General features: G+C 29.8%; 2 long non-coding RNA genes across 2 annotated transcripts in view; one reads left to right on the top strand and one right to left on the bottom strand.

Moving 5' to 3' along the window:
- The window catches only part of LOC142331540 (uncharacterized), an 88,946-nt gene that overhangs the window by 5,151 nt on the left and 66,706 nt on the right, over nucleotides 1-17,089 (top strand). The gene's annotated exons all lie outside the window — the stretch shown is intronic.
- Nucleotides 7,112-16,449, bottom strand: LOC142331124 (uncharacterized). The gene is made up of 3 exons (XR_012757894.1): nucleotides 16,386-16,449; nucleotides 10,085-10,158; nucleotides 7,112-7,230 (listed from the first exon to the last, which is right to left on the bottom strand). It is a non-coding gene; the product is annotated as an uncharacterized LOC142331124 (long non-coding RNA).

Below are 17,089 nucleotides of genomic sequence, written 5' to 3'. Positions count from 1 at the left end.
AACCATATCATAGAGAAATTAAATTAAATTAAAGTTGTAGATCTACCAAAACTGAAAAACTTAAGATACTCCATGAATATATAAAACAAATGCTCAGATTTCAACACAAACAATATTAAGTATATATAAATTCATAATGATAAAAGAAAGAAAGGAATTGATATGTTTGAAATCTGACATATTTTTTGTATCATTCTAAATATTTTTCTGCTTAACTCAAAAATACCACTCATTCTTTAAGTAAAAATAGCATTGAGTTACTGAAGATTGCCATAATAATGTTTAAAAATATTTGAAAACATTTTTTTTAAATTTTAATTAATTTAGTTCAGATTGCCTTTAAAAGAGTTGATAATTAAAAAAAAAATCTTTTTTGCATACCACCACTGACAAAAATAAGAAAAAACAGTTTTATGTTACGTACATTGTGAATATTTATTTAGATTTTATATTCATAAAAAAAATTTTACTTTTATTATGTCTTTTATAGACTGTTAATAGGCCTGTTATTTTCTATCAAATTTAAATACTATAATAAACTATATGGCCCAGAGATGTTTAATATTTGATAAAATTAAAACTGAATAAATATCCAAGTCTATTAAACAGCACATTAAAAAGAAAAAAAATTATCTAAAACCATGTTGGTTCTGTTTAAAAATCTGATATATTTTATGTAAACAAGTATTGTATTTCTAGATTAATTTCTTCTTCCTAACAAAAGAATTCGTTCTCCTCTTTCTCTTTTGTTAAACATAATTTTTTACATGTTTATAACAACCCCTCAGATTTTTTCTCTATGCACTTTAACAATTCTCTTTTATTTTTATTTCATTTATTGTTTTCTTGTGTTTTACTTTTCTGTTGTTTTAAAGATAAGCTCTTAGTAACTTTAAATCTACTTAATTGTCTGCTAGTCATGATTAGGAGTTTGTTAGAATGCATCTCCTGAGTAATTCCTGTTTACCCCTACTCACTTAAATGTAAGTTAGCTCAAGTTAGTTGTTCCCTCATAAGGTATTTTAAGCTCTACTCCTTTTTTGTTTGTTCACATTACACATTTACTCTAAAAACAACAATTACAAATTATTTTATAAAGTTTAAATGTATTCTGTCAGTGATATTTATTAGTAATATATGCTAATAAGAAGAAAGGAAATGGCAATAATCTAAAAATTCTTAGCTTACTGCATCTTCTAATGTTGATTGGACTTCTTATATTAGTAAGTTATACACTGGAGTGTTTATAATAATAACTGAGCAGTTCTGATATTGAATTATTTTAAAATATGTGGGACATTTATCTTGATTTCCACTTTTCCTTAATATGTTAGAATTTTCCTTCATCACTTATACTACAATTTTTTTTAATGATTTCTAATCTCAGGCCAATTGTTTTTGGACATTGAAAATAACTGAGCCCCAAATTATCAAAGATAAATGCGATATGCGATATATGCATTCAAATCCAAATAGTAGTAATTACTTCTTTAATTGGATTTGTACCTGGGATTAGCAACATATATAACAATTCTTAAACTATGATTCTAATCACTAACCTATGCAGCAGCAGATTTGATAAAAATAACCAGCTGCTGATATTCTGAAGAAGACAGAATTTATTTTAATTTTATGCCTTATTATTTTTTTATTAATTAATATAGAAGGTTCCGGGAATATAGAATACTTACTTATGCTGGGCCTTACAATAATGACAGGAAGTCGTTTACCATATTGTTTAATAAGACTTTCAGCAACCCTCTTAGTATATATGTATGTATTAGGACAATCCTTTAACAATCTGAAAAAGCAAATTTAGTCTTTTATTAAGACACATTTAAACACATTTCTTAAGAATATCAGTAACTATTTGCAAGTAGATGCCAACCACACATGACAGCATATTCATTTATTCTAATTTAAAAATTACATCTTAAACTTTACTTGGCCCCTACACATGTATGATATGCATTTTAAGCATATCTATATTTCTTATAGCATTCACTTTATCAACAGTGTTGGGTGTAACTATTCAATTATTAAGTATTCATTCATATACTGAATTCTTAACAAAAAGAGCTTTTAATTTTTAATATGATCTTTCTGTGTTATGTTATGTTTTGTCACTACAAATGAATAAATATGACAATATATTTTTACAATTAAAAACATTCTCATAAAATAATTATATGTATGTTATTACTAGTCATTTTCCTGGTTTGGCCTTAGTTTTCCAACAGAAGGTAAACATTTTGAATAGATTTAATAAAAAGAAATGGAAAATAATAAATAATGAAATTTAGTAGATTATTATAAGTTAAATAAATAATTGAATAAAATTACAGTATTATACTAGATTGCTATATACAGTATTATACTAGATTGCTATATACAGTATTAATTAGATTGCTGAAGTTTCATAATGTATGGGCATGAAGAGAAGTAATAATTAAAAACATTATAACTGAGCAGGCACACCAAATATTTGTTGTTGATGATTGTGTAAATATTTATAGCTTACTAAAAAAATTTTTGTTTTTATTATTAAGACTATTTTAATATAATAGTGTTTAACAGATTATTAAAGTATGTAAAGCAATCACTAAAAAGTGAACTGTTAGTAATATGAACTTTCTAAGGCATAGACATGCAGTTGGGTATCTTTGCAACACATGTCCACGATAATTATTGTATATCAGTTTGGTTTAAGTAAACAAAATTTATAGTCTCTAAACTTACCATAGATATGAACTTTGTTACTTAAGTTTTAATCATGTTAACATTTCAAAGACGCCGCTAATATGTATGCCACATTCCACAGAAAATAAGACTATTGAGAGAATGAGGCTGGCTGCTATCACTGCAATAAAAGTAATTGAAGTAATTGATTCTGTTTGTGGACTTACCATTGAAATAACTGAACTTGCACAAGAAACAAGACAGGAATGTTATAAAAAGCGTATTTGAACTGCACAAAACCAAGGTCAGATCGTTTTTAGTACTAAATGAAACCAAAAAAATTAGTAGTTCTTGTTAATATTCATAAAGAAAGTAATGGAAAAGTCATTAGAAAATTTTAACAAAAATGAAAACCTTGATTTCAATTCTTGAAAAGCAGATTCTCAAACAACTGATAAAGAGAATTTAAATGTAGATTTAATAGAATCTTGTGATAACCATCTCGTTAATAATATTATCATAAATTCATCTGTCACATCTGATCCTTCAGAAAATGGATTTTATATCAAAGATTTGGTTGAAAAAACTTATTACCAATGAAATCTGGAATAGCAGTTGCACATCTCATTAAAAAAAAAACAACTTGTATTTTCCAAAGAAGAATGACGGGGTAAAAAGAATAAAGTCAAACAACATAAAGTATAAATAAGAAAATGTCTTATGCTTATCATAAAAAAATGGCAAAATTTTCAGAAATAAAAATGTATGGAAAAGAATGAAAAACAGTTAATTATGCAACAAGTGTTGAAACAGTGAAGAAAAGGGCAAGCGTAAAAAACAATAATAAAAAAAATGCTGATGAGATATTACCTGTGTATCACAATATGAGCAACAAAGCTGAAGTAAATACCAGTGATAGTGATGAACGTGACATAAATACCTATGAACTCTATTAATAATAATAGTTATGACTTACGTAATTGTGAAAAATTTTTGTGCTTGTAATTACATAATAGCTTTGTATGGTGGTTCAGAATTTCCTGGATTAGTTGTAAAGTATTAAAAGATAATGAATATGAAGTAAATTCCATGAAACAAAGTGGAAAGATGCCTAATTTTTGGAAGTGGCCTACAAAACCAGACCAAATCTGATGTGACAAAGAATATATAGTGAATAATATCTTCTCCAATATTGGAAAATGCTAGAGGAATTTAGAGTTTTCCTTAAACTGTGTTTAAATTTGTAGGCAAAATAGAATGATGAGAACTTTCTATAGGCTAGTTAGAAGTTCAGAGATTATTAATTTTTTTGCTAACTCAAATTAATTCATTTCCAGATACAATATTATTCATTACCTGCTAATTATTGTTCATTCACTACTGATTTTGCACTCTAAATTTATTGTTGTAATTTTATTAAAAAAATATTAGAATAGCTATTTTAATTTTTCAGTAATTTCTAGACCTTTAAAATGATTTATCTCACAAAGGGTGTTACTATTTAAAATATTTGAGTTACAAGCTCTGGGCCATCCACCCAAGAATATGTTGAAATTCTATTTCTGACTGATACCTTATCCTGAAAGTTACAGTTTTCTATCTGGAACGGTTTTTAAAATTGTTGAGGGGTTTCCATATTTTTGACTCATCTGTAAAACTATTCAAAGTAAATGTAACAGATTATTTTCATTTGTGTTGTGCACATTCATTAATATTATGCAAAAATGTCGTGAAAAATGTTGAAATTTCAATTTGGTGTTATAGTGTTCTTTGTGTTATTTCTTAAGAGATGTAATTTAGACCGTTTTATTATTATTTATTAATTTTTTGTTTTTTTAATTCCTTATACTGATACCCCTCTTAATTGCTTAGGAAAGATTTTATATATTTCTATCACTAACCAAGACATTTTTATGAATTGTAACTTTTGCTTTTATAATGAGCTTATAAAAATGCTGATGAACTTGCTTAGCACCATCTACTTTAGTAAAAAATTAAATAAATTTAATATGTAAGCTTTTTATTATATATGCCTTTCTATATGTAGCCTTACATATAAAAGTTAAATACCTTACATATGGTTATTCCAAAATTTTGACATGTTCTTGTTTGCTCAGATTCCATGAGTGCCTTACAGGCAATTAGTGACATATACTCAGACACCCTGTTGTGAGATTCACTGTGTTATTTTACAAATGACTAGACAAAATATAACAGTGAGCTTCTGCTGGATCCCCAGCCATATAGGAATTTCAGGCAATGAGCATGCAGACAGTGGCAAAAGAGGCGTGTGTTTTCAGGCTCCTTTTACCAGATGTGTTGCTTTTTAACAATCTTGTCTGTTTCCTGGAGAGGGTAGATCTTGATAAGTGGCAAAGTGAACGGGATGCTACCATGAACAATAAACTTCATCCTATTAAGAACACTGTCTCACCATGGAGCTCATCATGCAGAAATAACAGTTGAAAGGAAGATATTACCTGCCACTTGCGAATAGGGCACAACACTAGGCTCACTCATGGATATCTTGTGACGCAAACAGATTCACCCCTTTGTGTTTGTTGTGACAGCCAACTAATAGTGCACCACATTCTTGTGGATTGTATCTGGTATATGGCATTGCATCAGAAAAATTTTAAACTAGGAGATTTTAACTATTCTAGGGGATAATGAAATGAAGTTATCTTATGTTTGAAGATTCCTGAGGGCTGTCTGTTTATATTCGTTGTATTACTGTGCTACAGCTGTTTATGCCATTTGCCGTAAAGCAAACGGTAATTTTATTATCTTATCTTTACACTACAGGTTTTCTTCATTTTAAGATGGATTTTAATTGTTTTTAAAGATATTTTTGTTTTTAATTAATTTTTAATTAACATTTATATATTTTTTTAAACAAATACATCATGTCTGGGAGATTATAACATGAAAGGGTTTTTCACCCGAAAAAACAAAAAAAGTCAATAATAGATAGTAAAACAGTTTATCTACTGCCTATTATTAGCAGTTTATCTGCTAACTATACCTTTTACATTAAGTAAAAATAATGTGAATAAGTTTCAAACAATTAAATACCATCTTATTAAACTACAGATCTCTGCGTAAGGTTTGTTTCATTTTATTTGGCAGGGAGGTTAAAAATTTAAAAAGTCAATAGGTAGAAAAAGTCAATAAAACAGTTTATCTACTGCCTATTATTAGCAGTTTATCTGCTAACTATACCTTTTACATTAAGTAAAAATAATGTGAATAAGTTTCAAACAATTAAATACCATCTTATTAAACTACAGATCTCTGCGTAAGGTTTGTTTCATTTTATTTGGCAGGGAGGTTAAAAATTTACAATGTTTAGTAAAGGAAAGTATTGGGATCAATGGAAATCTTGGGTTAGGTAGTGTTGTTGTATATAGAGAATATTCAGATATAAAACTTGTTAACTTGTTTTATTTCTCATAAAGTACACACACACTTAAAAAATAAATCAGTATTAAGAATAAGTAGTATCAATCATTCTGCATAGACGTCTTTGTAGAAACTGTAAGCTACCAATAAAAAGTATATATTCAGAACTGAAACAGAAATGAGAAAATTAACAATTATTTTTATAATAATTTTATTCAAAATTATACTTGCATGTAATATGCCTGTACATTACTATAAAGACAGGCAGGAAAAATAGGATAATATATGAATAATTTACTACTTATCTAACAATTACATCTAGTCACCTTCAACACTACCTTCCTACATTGTTCTGATATTACTGCTTAAACAATGTACAGTGTTACAAAAATTATTTAAGCCTACTATTCAACCATTCATCATCTATCTAACATATCAACTGCATCACAACTAAAGACAGAAACTAGAAGGCGTACCACTTATCATTCTATCAAAAGCCTTCTATATAATAACCAAAGAAGCACACAAAATTTTGTGAATTTGTAGAAATCAATCCTTTTCTTTTTCACAATTAAATCTTGTGAAATACAGGTGATTATATTTGAAATATTTAAAATGTTGAATGCATGCTGGATTGTGTGCGTTCATATAAGAATAAGTAACTTGCCAAGCACATAAAACTACTCTTATTGAAATTAATTTTTTTTTCATATAAAATAAAAAAGGAAAAGACAATCTGAAAATTAAGAGATTTCAGTAGTTTTGATTTTTAAGGTAGCTTCAAAATTTAGAGTGAAATTGCCTATAATTATAATTGTTTGTATTTTTTACTCATCTACTCAATACTGTTAGAAAATTTCCTTATTTGTAAAAATTTTATTTTTTTGTAAAATATTTGAATATTTTCTGTTTCCAAATTCATTTCAATAACCATTTAGCATAGCTTTTTTTAATTTATGATTTATTTTATTTTAAAATATTTTTGAAATAAATATTTTAATTTTACTTACATAAAGGAATAATTGTCGAAAGAATCACTAAATACATTGTTTTCTCATTTAGACACACAATAATAAATATTGCTTGAAAAACAGTCCCACCTGCAGTTATTAAAATCCAAGGCAATATGACCCAAGGAAGCAATTTTTTCTATAATTGGAAAACAGAATTTCATTACTAATATGATATTTTAATGTAAATTAAGCTAATTCTAGATTGCCACATAGACACCACATACAACTCTCTCCATGAAGGGAGTGCATTGGATCCTCCAAAAACTACAGCCCCATCAGCCACCTTTTCCTGCTAGACCAAAGGCACTAGCACCAAATGCCCTTCAATGAATGGGCTGTAGGGGAATTGCATCAGGAGTCCATAATTATTGATAAAGAAAAATATATAAATAAAATGAATGATTACACTAATATGAACTAATGAAAATAATTTCTATGAAATAAAGGACCCTGGTCAACAAATATTTGAAAATAGATAAATCTATAAGTAATACTACTAGGATCATTCAGAAAGTTCTTGACCTAACACAGAGATTGCATTAAGTATGACCAAATGGCTATGATAGCTGTCAAGTATACAGTTTTTTTAGTGGTTTAACCCCAAACATATGCACAAAAAGAGTTACATTCCACTTTAAAGGATTCTTTCCCATCATTGATTGTAAAAAAGTAGGCTGCTGAATTTAAACATGGTTGTATATCCATTCAACATTATGAACCATTACAACCAAAAAAATCGCCACAATGTTACAGTAAATTATTGCCGAATTAAGATGTGCGAGTTTGCTGACAATGGAAACATCTTCTTCACTACTTTTTTTGCACAATTTTGTTGAAAATGCTTTCATTTTCCACTTAATACTTCTCAAGGGTGTTTAGACTTAACACAATTCCACTGAATTTTATAACAGGATGATACATGCCAGACACAAAATAATGGGTGGGAGGAGGTTAAAGCGCACCAAAGAAAAGCAGTGTGGTTCTCAGACTAACTGAAAAAAGTCATGACCATCACTGGAACAAATATTCTTCATTACTGAACCGATGGAGGATGCTATTAAAGCTAAATATCCACACCTGACCAAATAGAAAGTGTAGAGTTGTGCTTCATAATTCCTATGCTTCCACATCTACTGGATTTGGCTCCCAGCAATTACTTCTTCTTCCCAAACCTGAAGAATGGCTTGCTGGATGGTAATTCCCTTCAAATGATGATTTCAAAGCTGAGACAATGGCTTAATTTGCAAAGTTGGACAAATCACATTATAATGAGGTTATTAAAAAGTTGGAAAATTGTTCGTCTAAATGTATCAAACTAAAGGTAAAAAAAAATTGTGTTTACATTTAAAAATAAAAAACTTCTGAAAAATGTTTTCTTGGTTGGGTCATAAACTTTTCAAACAGTTCTCTTAGACCCACTTTAAATTATGATGTAGTATGAGATATGCTAAATCATTACTGAATAGTTGGCTAAAATTGTAAATCCAAAATCCTATTCAGATTGCTAATAAATTCTAGATTAGTCTAAAGTAACTAATTAGAGAGAAATTAAATTTACTGTAAACTTGTTACATAAATATTGAGTACAGATAATCAAGATTGTGTAGTTTAAAAATTATTTACTATACTAGAATGATTTACGATACAAGTAGTAGTGTAAACATACCCACTGAAAATAGATAAAATGGTCTATGTGTGGATAAATTCAAATAATAACACAGGATAATTACCAATATAATATTAAAATAGTAAATTGTATTATACCTTCCAAATTTAATGCAAAAGCACTTGAGGGTAACGAATCTTCAGCTGTATTTACCATATTTATTAATATTTACTTTAAAAAAATATGATTACATACACAGTTATAAAAATAAGGTGTACATTATTGTCAAAATGATAAGACTATTCTTGCAACATTAATCAGAACAGTGGATCTGCTTTAAATATTACTTATTGCCAAACTTAAGGATATAATTATCTTATACCACTGAATTAAGTTATGATCATTATGTCTTCATATTCTATCTGGTTATTCAGTAATCTATTTTAGATACAACTTGCCTAAAAGCAAAATAATGATTAGGAGAAATAACAGTGGGGAGCCAACAATCAATTTTCCACACGGGAAGTAGTGCTAACCAGTTGTCATTCGAGCACATTAATCATCACTACGTATAGATATGGACTTATCTTTTGGTAAACTAGACCAATATCTTAATGAAAAATGATATATGTCACCAAAAAATATGAGTAACTGAAGAGAAAAAAATTGGTTTTTTCTACAACTATTCTTTTCTATTTAATTTTTATTTTTAAAAACAGCTGAGAGCTCAATTCATTTGATATACTTGTTGGAAACTCATTCACTTAACTATAAATTGATGTGTCCAGCTGTTTGCTATCACTTTACTTCTGCATTAATCTAAAACAAACTGAAAAAATATCCTCACATTAATTGTAAAAAAAACACGAAAAAAGTATATTTCACTTAATGTTTATTAGTTGATGCCATAACCATATTACTTGTGTGTGCACTACTTGACACCAGCTACTTCAAAACAGTATAGCTATTCTAGACAGTAGTCATAGCCTTACTAGGGAAGGTAAAGTGTGTCATAGATTACTGTTGCTTTTTCACCAAATTGATATTGCTTCATACTGGTTGCAAACTCCTGTAAAATAAACTTATGATACTCGGCTTGACAAGTGACACTGTCATTATGTTCACCATAAGGACTGACATTCAGTGAACAAGATTACTCCTAAGCAAAAAAATTCTGGCTTTCTATTTATAGTACAAACCTTCTAATGCATCAGTGCCTTAAGAAACGCTAAACAAGTCATATAATATAAAGCAATAAATTTTTCATTTCTTCTGGGGAAAACAACAAGATTTTATAAGTTTAAATTTTCATGAATTAAAAGTAACATTTCTTTTTAAGCAAAGAAATGCAACTTCATTAAAAGTAGAAATAAGCAAATCTTACCACAAGAAATCCCATAAATAACAATATGTCAAATAAAGTTAGAACTGCATATAAGATAACAAATAGTGGAAGTCCTAAAGACAGAAGAAAAAATAAATTAAAATAATGATTCAAAATGTGTACATTTGTCTAACTACTGCTTTTAATGATTAACTTTATTAAAAACAGACCTGCCATCATTAATTATTTCGCATGGAAATTAGTTTTATGAAGTTATCTTTACTCACCATTACTTATCACTCCAAATATGAATGATAATACTATTTAAAAATACTAAAAAAACATTAAAAAGGTGATATAAATATGCCAATCTATTGCATTATTATATATAACAACAATGTAGGGATCGCAAATTTCCCATCCAAATGTTTTCAGTAAATCACGTATTGGACCCGCAACATGTGGACATGCATTATCGAGCAGCAGGACGACGCCGATTTTAAATGACGCACCGTAATTTACGTAGTTTCGCACTAAGCTTCTGCATTTATAGTCGTTCCACGTGGTATGAAATCAATTTGCGGAGCGGTGTGCCATTTTTACAGATCCAAAGAGACTGGGCCATTAGTTTGCGTCCAGATGGCCTTGGCTTGACCTTTGTTGGTCCAGCTAACCAACCAATTGAGGATGACGCCATTCACTTGACTGCCGTTTTCTCTCTGACGTGTAATACGAAATCCATTTTTCATCGTCGGTAACAATTGAATTAAGGAACTCATCACCTTTTTCTGTATAGCACACAAATAATTCTAAAGCAGATCCCATTCGGATCTTTTTGTGACGTTCCGTTAAGACGTGCGGTACCCAACGTGCACAAACCTTTCTGAAGCCTAAATGGTCATGAACAATGCGACCAGTGACAGCTATTGAAACATGAGGAAAAAGAATGGCCGGTCGGAAATCTTTTTCCGGCAATCAGAAAACGATGTTTTCTGATTTCATCATCGACGCGTTTCAATAAGTATTCGGTGATTATAGAGAGCCTCCCCGAACACGTTCTTCAGCATGCACATTAATTCTGTTTCTAAACCTTTCACACCATTTTCACGTTTCTTTCATTAATTACATTGTCACCGTACAGAGCAATCAACTGCCCGTGAATTTCTGCCGGCTTAACGTTTTGATGTTTTAAAAACGTATGACTCCACGTATTTCACAGTCGGCGGCAACAATGATTTTCCCATTCATTTTATAACTTAATAACTCGCACGTAATCAAAGATACTACAACGCGACAACTTACAGATAACAATGCAGTGCGTACTTCATTAGCGTGGCCATGAACAACACAGGTTCGCCAACCTTAAAGAGGAGAAATTTCTCAGCGGTCTTTACTTTTGAGATATCCCTTGTACATTTTCAGGCACTTATACCATAGCCTAGCTATTGCAAAATCTTACCTTAGAACTCAGTCAATTTTAATCCCATCATGTGCTCTTAAGAAGTTTTAAATTGCTGGTTGGGTATCCAGCCAGTTCTTCATCTTGGTAAAAAGACATGGTAAACATTTGTATATGGTACACTAGGGTCTATTTTCTAATTTCCATTACCATCTTTCACATCGCCTTAACGTTATTATATATGCCAAACATAATTGTCTGTAGACCTTGGTAGAATTTTTAAAAAAATCAATTTTTTGAATAGTTTATATAGTTTATAATAGTTCATATGTCAAATAACATCAGATGACAGACAGTAGTATATCATGGTCTGTGTGTACAAATGTGGCATACTTATGACAGCAAAAAATTACCATCTACAAACAATAATCATTAATATCTACATTTGGAAAATCTTAAATTATAAACAGTACCCATTAATGTAACATCTAATAAGTAGATTTTTGCTAACAAAGAGTAGAGAAAAAAATATATTTTACATTAAACCAGTAAACTTTTAGATAAAAAATGTCTTGACATGATAAATAGCTATTAAAAGAGTTTATTAACAGTAAATGGTGGTCAGTAAGGAATGGTGAGAAGCCTGAACTTTCAGAGCTCGAGTCGTCATGCGTGGACTTTGCTAAGAAAATTAAGAAGCAGATCTCTTATTCAGAGACAAAAAGCAAATGTCTTCCCAAACACCATAGCGTTCCACATACTGGAAACATCCAGAGCACCAAGAAACAGGGCACACAGAATCAAGATAAAATACAAACTAAGAAACTTGAGGAGGGAGGCAGGAGAGACTGAATATGCTCACCCTTTTACACTTGTGATTGAGTTGGCGCTCAAAGATGTCACTCCAGGAAAAGCACCAGGATTCGATGGTATCATCCAGAATTTTTATTAAACTGCAAAAAATATGCAAAACTTTGGCTGGCCAGTTCTTCACTGTCATAATGCAGACCGGTAGCATACCCGGAGAATTCAAGCAATTGAATGTAGTAGCCATTTTAAAACCAGGGAAACCAGCAAACTTACCTAAGAGCTACAGGCTTATAGCATTGCTATCAGTGATGCATAAATTACTAGAAAGGCTTATCTAAAATAGAATCTGTCAGAGAATATTTGATGTTATACCGATTGAACAAGCAGGCTTTAGGCCAAAATGAAGTTACATTGACCAGGTTCTCTCACTCACAACATACATTGAAGCAGGATTCCAAAGAAATCTTAAAACCTCTGCTGCATTCATTGATTTATCAGCCGCTTATGACACTGTCTGGAGAGAAGGCATGATTTGTAAGGTCCTCCATGTAATCCCATGCAAACTAACAGCTTGCCTCCTTAATAACTTGTTAAACAACAGAATGCTCCAAGTTATCATGGGATCCGGTATAAGCTTACCAAGGAAACTCAAGAACGGCCTGCCGCAAGGGTCAGTACTTGCGCCTCTCCTTTTCAGCCTCTATGTTGCAATTGCAGACATACCAGAGACAAGATCTAAAAAGCATGGCTACACCGATGACTGGTTGCTAACAACAAAATGTAGATAATTTGAAGAATCGGAGGAGGTCCTAATGGCTGACCTGGAGAAACTGGAAAGGTACTTCCGAAGATGGCGCCGCCAACCAAATGCTAGTAATACAGAGGTGCCATGCTTCCATCTAAGTAATAAGTTCGCTAATAGGAGCTTAAAATTCTCGAGGATACATGGCTCTTTCACAACAAGACACCAAAATACCTAGGCGTGACACTTGATAGAATGCTTTCATTTAAGGAGTACCTAATGAAAACTGCAGGGAAACTGAAAGCGAGAAACAACATTAACATAAGCTCTGTGGAACAGCGTGTGGGGAGCATCAGTTCTGAACCTCATCTTCTTGGTTGCAGAATATTGTGCGTCAGTGTGGCTTAACAGCCTTTATTTTCATAGAATTGATGCTCAACTTAATAACACTATGAGAATGATTGTCAGGGTTATTATTAGGTCTACTCCTGTGGAATAGCTCCCAGTATTGAGCCACATACCACCAAACCTGCGCCGCATGGACAATCGAAACCTACCAATACATGAGAACATTGAGGATGTCAATCATGGTCGCCTTCGATCTAGAAAGCCACCTATCAAAACAACAATTGCTGCCACAGAGGAAGGATTTAACGTAACTGATGTCTGGCATCGAGAATGGACCACAAAGCAGAATAACCAAATCCCATGTATTACTCAAAAGCTGCCAGGTTTTGACTTGCCACGTCAGACATGGTCAACGCTAAACGGAATACAAACTCAGCATGGTAGGTGCGCCTATTTCCTGTATAAATGGGGTAAAACACCGACGCCCCCCCCTTTGTGAGTATGGTGAAAATCAAACTGTTAAACACATCACAGAAGTTTGCCCTAGGACAGCTTATGAAGGGACTCCTGAAGATTTCCTGATGGTGACTCCAGAATCAGTAGCTAATATTAATTTGTTAAATGTTTGTTCGTAATTTTTGACTGTAATTGGTGTTGTGTTTTGGTGCCATATGCTAAATAAATACATAAACAGTAAGTTGTATTATATATACACTTTTAAATGTACACTTTTTACTCCTAATTAAGGTATTCATTTCTAATAAGTTTTCTATAAATTTTAACTCCATGAAAACAAAGCAATATATATATAATATAATATATATATATATAATAAGTAGGTATGTGCAGGTTTTTATTTCTTTTAAAGTTTGGAAATAAAATGCTAATATTTAAAAATAAAATAAAAAATCCTTTATTCTTATTAATATATATATATATATATATATTATACAGATCATGTCGTCATAAGATAAAAAATAGATCTGATTAAAGTCTATACTAATTATTTAAATACAAGCACATGAAATAATGTTGAAGTAAATACATTAAATATAAAAAATGCAATTCAGAAGCCACTACTGAAAATTGTTTTGAGCATACGTTCGTATTTATGTACATGTTGAACAGGATGCAAATAAATCCTCTTTTTTTTAACACTATTACTTTAAAAATTTATCAGAAGAGTAATAAATATTGTTTCCATAAATAAAAACCTTTAATTGTAATTTTAAATACAGTAATTTATTTTCATCAATCTAGAAATAAATATACATAGTCTGATGAATGAGGAAATTTTCTTTGTTAATTGTTGGAAGGCGACAGTTAGAGGCTGTCTATCATATGATCTAATGATCATGTAGAATTATTAGCCTTGTACTGTAAATACAACATTTCTTGATAACTTTTTCAGTTACCATTCAAAAAATATTTTTTATATTACACAAATTTTTTCAATATTTTGTTTTTTTAACAAGTTATAAACGCAAAATAATATACACTAACACCAAAAAATAAATGACAGATTCTTTTGCAAGAGCTATCTCTGATGCTGTTAAATGGACTATCTACATCAAAAAGTGAATTTTATCGATACAAAAAAAAAAGAATATAAAGAACTAATCTGGGAGTTAATAATATTAATCTGCTAGTACAAGGTTTATACAGTTTGTTCAATTTTTTGACAGTGGATCAAAAAATAAACAATTACAGAAAAAACATAATCTATTTATTATGCCTCTTCTAGTCATATAAAGAATGCTTGTTCCTTAAAGATGCTATAGAATACCATATATCAGAGAAAATGTTTTGTAGGTTACACAATGTTAACAATATTATTTCCTTACTAATTAAAGATATCTACATTCTAAATAATCAATTATTCTAATACTAAGAAAAAATATTATAAATAACTTTCTTTCAAATGATTTTAAATCAATTTGTTTATGATTAAAGAATAATCATGCTTCATCATCATATTGTTCAATGAATTCAAGAATTAAATTGTTTTTTTTTATGTTATAAAACAATTTACTGACCTACACAGTTTACTGGAAGTCAAATTATATCCTATAGTTGGATTCTTATTAACAACACATGTTCTCCTGGCATTAGGACATGTAACAAGCTGCAGATATAATCACTACATGAACAAAAAATATTACTGCCTAAAGATACAAAGTCATTTTAAAGCTATACTAGATATAAAAATTCAATAGAACTCTGATCAGAAAATGTTCTTTACCATTTCAAAACTGTTTACAAGTTACACAATATTAACAAATTATTTCCTTTCTAATCAATTATAAATAATCAATTATTGTAAAACAAAGAAAAAAGATTATAAATAACTTTCTTTCAAATGATTTTAAGCAATTTGTTTATAATTAAAGAATAATCATGTTTTATCATTATATTGCTTAATGAATTCAAGAATTACAGCAACTAATCAGTAATTTACAGGATAATTTATCCCTATTTAAACATTTTTTTCTTGTTTTATTCAATTAGCAAATTTTAACGGTGAAACTACTTAAAAAATATTGTCACAAGCAATATGGAGTAAAAGGTATTATCAGAATAACTCAAAAAAATTATTTGGATTTAGATGTGTGAATGTTAGATTCTACAACCAAAATATCTGTAGGTAACCTGTTAGTTAACAGCAGTTAAAAGCATAGTTATTCTGAGAAATAACAATCATCCCATTCTGAACTAAGTGGGAAAATTGTGTAGTGTAATTGTGTCAGACATATCGGTATACATGTCAGTGTGCTGCATGCAATAGTTAACCCCCACAGAAACGTTAGTGATATTTGCCTGTGCAAGTGACATCTTCATTCTCTTTGAGTGCTTTTTTCTTCTTAATGAGTATAGCAACAATGATATTGTGATTATGCTGAATATGAATATGAAGATACTAAGTTGATTGACTCAGTACAGTTATCCAACTTACAATTATGTATGTGAATGTTTTATCCAGTTGTAAGGTTTACTGATCGTTAATTTTTTTTTAAACACAAAACTAAATTAAAATTTAAAAAAAAACATTACAAAGATAAAACCTTTTAGCTCTGAAGTTTTGAAAAATCTTTCTTCAGTTTTTTTCAGTTTACATTTCCATAAAACAATTTCTGTACATAAAAGTGTGTTAATTATCTGTGAAAACAAACAAAAATATAAAAAAATGTTATAATTATCAAGAAATTAAAAAACTTTTTTAACTATTGTAAACTAATAAAAATGTACTTTAATCCATAGTCTGCACATATAGAGTTCTCAAAAAAATTTTATGAGATATTTAAGCAAATGTACATCATAAGGGTAGACTGTGATGCAACCAGAATTTTAGTGATTAGAATTTTCATAAAAAAAGGGATATAATTATAACCACATTTATTTATAGCAGGTCTATTCAAACCGAGTATTATTTTCAACTTAGAATATGAATAATATTTGAAAAACACAATCTGACAGTTTCAAAAACTATTTAATAATGCCAAGCAGGCAAAGATGTATTTATAATTTTTTTTTATCTTAAATGCTATTTTCCCAGATTTTGCTGGGTGAGCAAAGGTGGAAGAAATTAGGTGGGATTTTTATGACCAGATGATTGCAATTTATGTACGTAAGTAAAAGTCACGGAGAAGAAAGTAAAGTAAAGTAAATTACTGAAATATAGATTTGTGTAGGCAAGTAGATTTTATGTTAAGAACTGTAAAACAAATGTTATATTTTTTATGATTTTTGTAATTTGCTAAAAGTTATC

Source organism: Lycorma delicatula, chromosome 10, assembly GCF_047948215.1.
Source record: "Lycorma delicatula isolate Av1 chromosome 10, ASM4794821v1, whole genome shotgun sequence".
NCBI lineage: Eukaryota > Metazoa > Arthropoda > Insecta > Hemiptera > Fulgoridae > Lycorma > Lycorma delicatula.
The sequence above is the reverse complement of the archived record's forward strand: the minus strand, read 5'-3'. Positions and strand labels throughout refer to the sequence as shown.